Source organism: Papio anubis, chromosome 2 (assembly GCF_008728515.1).
Source record: "Papio anubis isolate 15944 chromosome 2, Panubis1.0, whole genome shotgun sequence".
Lineage (NCBI taxonomy): Eukaryota > Metazoa > Chordata > Mammalia > Primates > Cercopithecidae > Papio > Papio anubis.
The window spans coordinates 11129454-11139407 of record NC_044977.1 but is presented as its reverse complement, the minus strand read 5'-3'; the positions used below and the strand labels follow the sequence as shown (position 1 = coordinate 11139407).

Genomic DNA, 9954 nt, shown 5'->3' with positions numbered 1-9954 from the left:
AATGTTTCCCTCTGGGACAATGTTTGGGCAGGCTTGCTTGCAGCCCATTCTAAAAGCCTGAGATTTCCTAAATTTGGTATTCCTCCCTGTAATCTAATGCAACCCGTTGCGTGTGCAGGTGCCACGTGGCCCTCATCACATCTACTTATAGGAATTGGGACTCAGGCAACCAGTGTAAATGCTGATATTTTGGTTACTGCTATTGATGTAAGCGATAAACTGTCCTTTGTTTCTGATTCAGGAGTCTTTTGCCTTCTGTTAGCATCCATGAAACTACGGCAAGCTAACTTGTTATCTTACAAGTACGATAAAAATCTCAGATTATTTACAATTCTTAAAAATCATTAGGCAAGTTATCAGAAGTATAAAATTGTGTTTAAATAAAAATGCATAAATATGCGTACACACTAATGCATATGGAAAAAATGAGATGGCTGAATATTACAGGAACTTTAATGGTGCGGTAGGATTTAGGAGTAGCAGTATCCTGTTAAATTATTAAATTGATCCTAAAACTTTTAGGATCAAAAGCAAACATAAAAATCACCTAATCGGATCACCCAGTCAATTTTGAGAGGCCAGGCTGATCTTGCCTCCAATTTTTCTTCATCGCATACTAGAATAACGGGCACATATTATGTACTCAATGAAGATACGTATTTTGAGAAATGTAAAAATAAATTTAAGGAAATATTTACTGAATAAATGTATCCTTTTTACTGCTCAATAATTTCCATAATAGAATAGGTGCTTCTGCATGGGAAATCCAGTTCATTGATGAATATCTGTCCCAGGAAATTCTTCCTTACTATACGATTCAAGGTAGGAGAACATGCTGTGATAAAATAAAAATCACAAAATATTAGTGATGGCATTACATAATAAAAATTTTATTTCTCCTTCATATCACCATTTGAAATGTGTAAAATACCTGCCTTCCTCGTGGCCTTTCCCTTCAAATCATATCTCAGGAATTGGGGTTTTTCTATAATGTTGCTCCATCCAGAAGTAAAATGAAAATGGCAATGTTTTCTCTGCCATACTTAATTTGAACTAAAGTTAGATTTCTTAAATTTAATTCACCAATTCTAATTCATTCTGCTCTTGGAACAAGCAATAACAATAGCAAAACTTACTTACTTTTCCCCGTAAATATGATAGATGTTTAAATATTTATTTCCTCTTAGTCTATTTTTTCTAGGCTAAATAATCGTACTTCATATAATCAGACCTCACAGGAGATCATTCCCAGACACCTTTCCATTTTGTTTCTTTTCCTAAGACCATCCGTTAGGTTGACAATGACATTTAAAGAGTGGTACTAAGAACTGAATTCAGTATCTAAGATATTCTCAGACGAACAGATTAGATGAGCCTAAGTTTCCATGGTTTAAACTCTAGAAAGTCCAGTGCTCTAGAAGTTCATATATCTCATGAGAATTACAGGTCACCAGAAAGGACAATATTTTTAAATATTAGCCAATGCTTGCCATACCTCATTCCATTTTACCCTGTTACCTCTCCTCCATTTAGGTCACCAGACAGACTTGAAGCAGGCGTTGCCTTAAGGGGAAGTGGCAGCTATGGAAACTGAAAAACAAAACCATCCAAATCCTGACTTTTAAGCTTTAAATTAAAAGCCACATAAAAATACCCGAAGATCTAGTTTTTCTTGCCTTTGAAGAGATAAGAACTCTCTGGGCTAAAAGGAATAGGGAAGAGTTGTACAGGAAACAAAAGAGTAGAGAATTGGTGAAAACATATGAGAGGGGGCACCTCTGGCCTGTCCACTCCTCTCCTGTCCCCACCCTTGCAGTTGGATCCTAAAAGGGAAGAGGAGAAATAGAAGCTGATCATAAGTGGAATTTTAAAGGATGGAATGCCTGTGCCTCTGCTCTCTGCCTAGCATGCCAAGAGGCACAATCTCCCAAGAATGTCACCATGGAAAGGGGAAAGAGTAGAGATGGCTACGTGGGGTGTCAGGACTAAGAACCTGAGGCAACCACAGCGTCTCCTCCAAACCATGTCCCCACATATGCACTCCCCTACCCCACCAAATAGCCTAATAACATTTCAGGCGGAAGAAGAAGGGAAACATCTGAAATGTCTAGTTTAACCTCAAACCATTGCGTTTATCCAGAAAATGTCAAGAAAATCTTAGAGTGACATGGTTTCCTTGTGCTTGACTAAATCACCTTTTCTACCTTCATGAAGACTGGGAATTGTATTGGGAATACATTGTGTCTTAGAAAAATAGACTGTCAATCCTTCAGCATTTCCTGAACGCAACTTAAGAATGCCCTGACAACTGCAGATGCTTGTCTCTGGAATGGAAAAGGCCTCACTATGTCTCAAAGGTGAGGGTGTTAAAGTGGATTTGGATTTACAAGATCAAGGTTTAAATTACTACCTCTACGTATTTGTCCCCATGATAATTTCTCTCTTAGCAACAGTTTACCATTAAAAACATGTACATATTCTGAATTTCTCAAAGGCAGAATAAGGATTTTACATGAGGTAAGTGCCTGGGAAAGGGTTTTATAGATTTAAATTGCCATAAATATGTCATAATTAGTCTATTTTTTAAGGTGGCTATGGTCTAAAAATTAGGCTAAAAGGTAATATAAGTGATGTGATGTTACATTTTGATATTGGATATAGAGAAGACATGTTAGTTCAGTGAATATCCAATTTTAACGTGCTTGGAGGATCTTATCAAAATGCAGATTCAGATTCAGCAGATTTGGGTTGGGACCCTGAGAAGATTCGTTTCTAACTCAGATAATAACAATCCTGCTGGACCATAGACCACACCTTGAGTAGCAACATTCTAGTTAATGACTAATTTTTGCACATTTCCTGAGCTTAAAAGTAACAATTAATATTCAGCATCATATCTCACATCGTCCAAGAACAGCTCCCACATTTCTTTATTTCTCCCATTTGTTCACATTGAGTTCCTCATATTCTCACCATACCTGAAGTTGATGATGCCATGACCTGATTACCAAATGCTCTGAAATTTCTTTTAGGTTTTCTTTTCAAATTGTTATTATCTATACAGAACATGGTGTGCTCTCAAGGGAAATATAAACAAGCAGTTCAGTCTTTGAGAATTTGTGAGATTTAATCTCACAAAGTTGGCAGCAGGTGTGTCATTATTTCAGTTATTCATTTTTAAGAAAGAATAAAATTTATATTTGGATTCTACAAATAAGAGAACTAGGCAAGTATTATATTGAGGCATTAAGTGTTGTTTTATTTTAGTTGGTTTGTTTACTTTCCTGTCCCTGTCCCCTTGAGATTCGAAGAAGGTGGCATATGTAGGGGACAGGTTATTATCACCCGCAGTTTTTCCTTTTAGTGAAGATCATTGATATCTAGAGTACAGAACATCATCTTAGATTTCAGAGATGATGTTATCTACCTAGTTTCTAAGAACAAATTGTAGACAAGAGACTATGACGTTTTATAATAGAATGGGTAAAATGATCTAGAACTGGCAAAATTACACATCAGCTTTCTTCAACACCCTCACCTTTGAGAGATAGTATGCACACTGGTTAAGGGCTAAACTGTGGAAACAGGCTGCCTGGCTGCATAACATTGAGAAAATCATTTAACCACTTAGTGCCTCAATTTTCTAATCTGTATGATGGGGAAAAAAATTATTGTTCTTACCTCGTGAGGTTGTTGTGAGGAATAATTGAGTTAGTACGTGTAAAGCACTTAAGACCTGCCTACAATATTGTAGGCGCTCTAAAGGTTAACTATTATCATCATTATTACTATTGATTGCTATTATTGCTGTTACTTATTCCTTTATATTCATCAAGTTTATGTTATGGCTACATAATTTCAAGAAGTCTGCCCCTTACTATACCACCAAGATGAACTTGATTTTGCAAGGCCTCAAGATACAAACATATGAAGATGAGCTGCTAATATTTATAGTTACTGAAGGTGATGCATGGCTTCTGAAATAATTTATTTTATATTTTTCAGTTTTATTATAATTGTATTATACTAAAGAAACCGCTGTAGTTAGAATTCTTAGAAAATAAAAAAAAAATCTTCAAAAGTATTGTCCATCACATTCAACATTTTGACATTATTCTGTAGATACTTTTTTTCAAAAGAGACACCTACTTGAAGACATAATTTATTCATAAAAGTAAATTAGGCAACTAAGCTAAAACATAATGCTACATGTATTTCTTATATAATGTTCACATAAAAATTCTTAGCATCTCTGTTCTTCTTATTTGATGTTGAAAGAGACCAAAGCAAGAACATCTGTAGATTGACAATCCCACAATATTCACAGATCACAGGTATAATTGCTAAATTCAAATTAAATTCAGCAGATATAAACTTTGTGCCTACCTTTTGTGCTATGTGAGTCATCCAAGAGGTATATCCAACTCTGCCTTTTCCTTTAAGGAATTTGTCTTCTCATTAGGGAGACAATTATGATAATGGAAATGATTGGAGCAAAATAAGGAGCAACAATAATAATTACATACAATCAAGTCTCCAAACATAAGGCGCAGGCAACACAAATTATAACAGTATAGGGAAGTCAATTTTCAAATGTTAAGATGCACGTCCTAAAGGAGGTAGTACTTATAATGGGCTTTGGAAGTAGATAGGATTTTGAATATATTCCAGAAATTAAAATCCACAGGGACAATAATGTTAAGACATCCTCTCCAGTGACCTATTTATACAATGAGAATGAATTGGGCAGTTGGGATGCAACTAAGTTACTCTTAGGATGTGAAAATACATGCATACCTCATTTTTGGATCAAACACAAAACTGACAATCTGGAAACAGCAACAACAGAGCAGAAAATTTTTGTTTTTCATAACAGTACTTTTTTTTTCATAAAAGTTATTGGCCTTCAAAGTGGTTCAAAAAAGTTTTCCTTAAATACAAAGCCTCTTTTGTGCTTCTTAAATTACTTGAAAGAATTGTGAGTTTCTCTTAACATTCTCAGCTGACACCTCTTGTACAAAGTGAGAGCACATCTCATAGTCTTGCTTTGTGCTGGGATTTCATGTGGGATAGCTTTTCCTGGGATAGCTTTCCCTCCCTGCTTTTTCACTTCTGAATGATGGCAACATTGCCTTTGGCTTCATTTCTTCCAAAGTTTCTATTTTCTTTTCTCTTTTTTCTTTTTACATTTTTAATTTTAAAATATTTAAATCAAATTATAAAAATAATGTATTGAAAATGAGATATAAATGCAAACCAGATACTTCTGGCTGCTGTGATTTATTCGTCCAATTGGTCTTTGTCTGTGGCTACTTAGCCTGGTGGGTTAGAACACTGTGCTAATGATGCCAAGATCAAGGGTTTAATCCCCCTGGCCTACTTCACTTTGTTCCATTCCATGGACAGAACTGTACTCATACCCAGGCCAGATTTCGTGTGAACATATTCCTCTGGTCAGAGGCTGAGAGAGACAATGTAGTTACATTAGCCCAGATCTGTCATTACTATGAGGAAAACTAGCAAAGAAACAAAAACAAACTCAAAGTATGCATTGAACTCAAGGTCCATCATTTGTGATGACAGATAACCCTATTATACAGTTAAGTACCTATTCTTTGCTCATATTTAAAAAATAATTAACATTTTAACAGCACATAGTTAAATGATGAGTTGATATTATCTGAATATTTCTTAGACTAACCTGTATTTTTTAAAATTTCATTTTAATTGACCAATAATAATGGTATACACTTAAGGGTGTACAATGTGATGCTATGATATGTTGTAGAATGTAGAATATGTATATATTTTGGAATGATTAAATCAGGTTAATTAACATATCTATCACCTCACTCTGCTGATAGATCCTAAATAGTGTCTTGACATCTTTTAATCTCACCTCACGATTTATCATCTTGGATTCCTCTATGTTTAAGTATCTATAAAATATACTAATAATATAATATCATACACATATATTTGCATATGTGTGTATACCTTCTAGTGAAATCCTGTAACTCCAGCCAAATTCATGAAAAAATATGAAAATTTTTAATGAAATTATGAGGAAAAAAACACTTAACAGAAAGAGTGTGCTGACTCTTTCAGGAGTGTGTGCTAATGGTAGATAGAGGTGCTAAGAGAGGGTCCTGGCCAACCCTGGCTGGGCTCCCAGCGAATGAGAATCTTGTGTGAAGCAGGTGCTACCATTTGCTATGTGTCTCTGCTGAAATATTTAAAGTCTCATTTTTCATTAAATAAATCAAACCATGAAGATTGAAAGTAGCCCATCATTAATTGTTACAGTTGAAAACCCAGCCTCAGAATCTTTATATGAGGTGTACTCTAATCTAACAACCTCATAAGAGCCATTAATAAGAGAAGGGAGTATTTCAGTAGATGTTGTAAACTCATCAGGAAAGAAAATATACTACCTTGAATTAGAGTACATATAAAATCTCTTCAAGAAGTACTACCTAAGGATGAGAAAAGGGTACAGGACCAAATGCTAAGACACTCAGTGTTTAAAGTTTAGGTAGAGGAGGCTGTCACAGAGCAAACAGGAAGAACAGCCAAAGTATAAAGAAACAGATGCAGACAGGAGGATACCATGAAAGGATGTAATTTAAAGAAGGGATTAATTCACAATGGCAAAATTTATAAAGCATCAATTAGGATGAGGTTTTAACAGTTAACTTCGAATTGGACAACATGGTCAGTACTACTGACCTTAATATATGTTGGTGGGGTGATGGACACAAATAGAGAACAGAGATGGAGAAAGTGGGTGAAATTTTTGAATTGGAGAGATTTGAGAATGGTGGACAAGACAGGAAGCAATAGTTACAAGACGACATGGGAAAGCACATTTAGAGAAACAGTAAAGTTGCAGTGCCATTGAGGAGGGGAGGTGATCCTGAATGACAACTGATTAAAACAATCTTCATTCTTCCGTGCAAGTATTGACCTCCTGTTTTTACTTCTATCCCACTGGCACAATTGATACCACTCTTAGATCCAGGCAGCTAGAGTCCCTCCCTGGCCCTGAGTTTTACAGTACCCCTCACTAGCCCTCTTCCTGTGGTGCCTTTCTCCATTGGAAATTGTAGGGCAAAGGGGAATTGCTCACCAAAACTTCTTCCAGCATCTCCTTCCCCATCCTACCACTGTATTTGGGTTCTATTGCTACTGTCACCAATGATCGCAAACTTAGTGGCTTTAAATAAGGTAAATTTATTATCTTATGGTTCTGGACATCAGAAGTACAAAAACAGGGCTGACACGTGTCCGCAGGGCTGTGTTCTTTCTGGAGACTTTAGGAAAATCCATTTTCTCGCCTTTTTCAGCTTCTGAAGGCTGTCTGCATTCCTTGGATCATGATTCGAATCCCTTCCATTTTCAAAACTAGCAATGACCTGCAGAGTCATTTTTCTTTCTTTGCATCAATATGGGAGACTCCTCTGTCCCTTGCCTCCCTTATATGAGGAGTCCCACCTCATAATGATTACATTGGGCCCATCCAGAGAATCGAGCTTATCTTCTTAAAATCCTCTCATTAGCAAGCCTTAATTCCATCTGCAATCTTAACTCCCCTTTTCTAAGTAACAGAACATTCAAGAGTTTCAGGAATTAGAATGTGGACATCTTTAGGGAGGGGCATAATTCTGCCTAGAACAACTATGTTTCTTTACTCAAGACCGGACAATTTCCTGCACAGATGACGCAGGCCCATTTCCTCAGAGCCACGGTTCCTAGAGCAGGTTACATTATCAGTGGGCTCAGCTTAGGGTAAAGGGCTGGTCAAAACTCAACTGTTTGGTAGCAGGGGGCAGGTAGAGGAGATTTGAATACTTAGTTTGAGATATCTATATGCATGTACTGCAGGGTCCAGGGAGTTCTCTTACATTGGGATCCCAAGTTAAAGGCTGGCGTGGCTGTCACCACTCAAAAAGTAAGCTGCCCCTGCTTTTTACCCTATCTTATTCCAAAATATATTAGGAAAACCCACTTCAAGTTATCCCTCCAAATAAAACTAGATGCGGGGGGTGGTCCACCTCACTAAATTCCAGCTGGAAAATTTGGAAACAAACATTTTGAGAAATTTGGTGGTGGGGGAGAAATGTAGTGACTGTAAACCCACAATTCAGAAGATTTGGGAATGTTTCAGGGCAAACTTTGAGGAACTTTAGCTCAGAACTATATAAAATTGAATTCCATACCATTGCTGCTTTTTCCAAGTAATTGTGACACACTTACATAGTAGAGATAACAATGAGTACACCAGTGGTCAGATCACATTCTCTGATCTGAGTGACTCACTCTTGCTAAATGCAATTGGCCCGCATCCCCACCCCATTCACATACTGCTCTTCTTCAACTCCAAGTTGACCCAAGGAGGATCTGATCAAAAACTTCTTCCTTCGTGTGTGTGTGTGTGTGTGTGTGTATGCATAAGTAAATATCTAAGAATATGTACACACATGTATAATGCATGTGTGCATATACATATGCAAATGTATTTGTTTATATATCTTTATTATGCGATTATGGAAAGAGAACTAAATCAAGAGTCAAGAGAAATGAGACTTTGGTTTTAGTTCTGCCACTGGTTCCCTAGAAGACATCAATCAGATCATATATTTACTTATTTATGAAAAAGGATGTTTTAAACTTGATGATCCTTTTTATTATTTTCCATTCTAAAACCCTAAATAGCTACCCAGGGGAAGTCAGGTACATCTGCTTTCTTACTAGAACTCAAATGTAGATTTCCCTAACATTAATTATCAGAAATTTTATTAATGACCTCACGAAGACTGCAGCCTTTGACAAACTATTTTCTTTCTCTGTCCACTTCTCTAGATTCTAAGGCTAGGTAGAATTAATATTTACTTTCTTATTTTCTTCCTGCAGTACAATACAGAAACAAAGAGAGGTGTCAAAAAAGATATTGCATCGTAGGAAGATTTTGCCAAACACCTACGGACTTTTGTGTCCATGACTTATTAGTACCAAATAACTTTTTTTGTCATAGAATAAATATTTGCTACACACTAGAGGCCATATGGAGCGTTGAAGATGCAGCAGTGAGGGGTATGGACATGTTGAATCAAGTTCTGGCTTTATTTTATCATTCAGAAAACATATAGAATGTCTTCTAAGTGTTAGATATGGAGATGAACAAGATATAAATAACCTCTGTCAAAGTCTAGCTAAAAAGACAGATACTGAACTCATAATTGTACAAAAGCAACTACAGATATAAGTTATTTGAAAAAAGTTGCGGACATTAAACATTTGAACAGCAGGTGTGGCTCTGATAAGTGGCTGTCATTTTCTAAGTCCTTTTTTTTTTTTTTTTTTTTTAACATCCTAAGGATTTTCTCAATCTAACATACAGTAGAAAGCCTAAAACAGAGTTTGAAATCATATTCTACATTATAGCCTTCATGGATTTCGTATGTGCTCAGATCCCCCCACGAATTTGTAAGTTATTCTAATAGTTTTGTTTCTCCTCCTATTATACGCTTTACTTATTCAAAGAACGTTTACTAAGCCAGACACAATATGATTGAAATTTAGAGATAAAAGTCAGTCTTTCCTCTCAAGCAGCCATGGTCATATTGGGGAGACAAGCAAATAAGCAACTTCAAATCAAGTAGTTAACTATTAGTATGATGGGAGCAGTATTCTTAAAAGTACGAGAGCTGGTGAAAATAGAGGCATTAAAGCTGATCCTCATCGGATGTTTTGGAGGACAATGACATGAAGAGCAAGAAGGAGTTAACAAGTGAAGAGGGTGGGGGATGTGTGGGTGCACATGTGTAAAATGGCATGCTGGTAGAAGGTACCACAGCTTCGCAGAATGCAGATCTCAATTCAGATAGCTGGTAAACATTCGCAGGAGGTAGTGACATAGGCAGGGATCAGAATCAGAAGGTTAAAGAGTTGTTT

At 36.4% G+C, this 9954-nt stretch overlaps 1 long non-coding RNA gene across 1 annotated transcript; it reads right to left on the bottom strand.

Moving 5' to 3' along the window:
• Window positions 1–717: 717 nt before the first annotated feature.
• LOC116273695 lies at window positions 718–9331 on the bottom strand. Its single transcript, XR_004182016.1, has 3 exons — window positions 7282–9331; window positions 1496–1590; window positions 718–835 (listed from the first exon to the last, which is right to left on the bottom strand). It is a non-coding gene; the product is annotated as an uncharacterized LOC116273695 (long non-coding RNA).
• Between the last annotated feature and the right edge of the window lie 623 nt (window positions 9332–9954).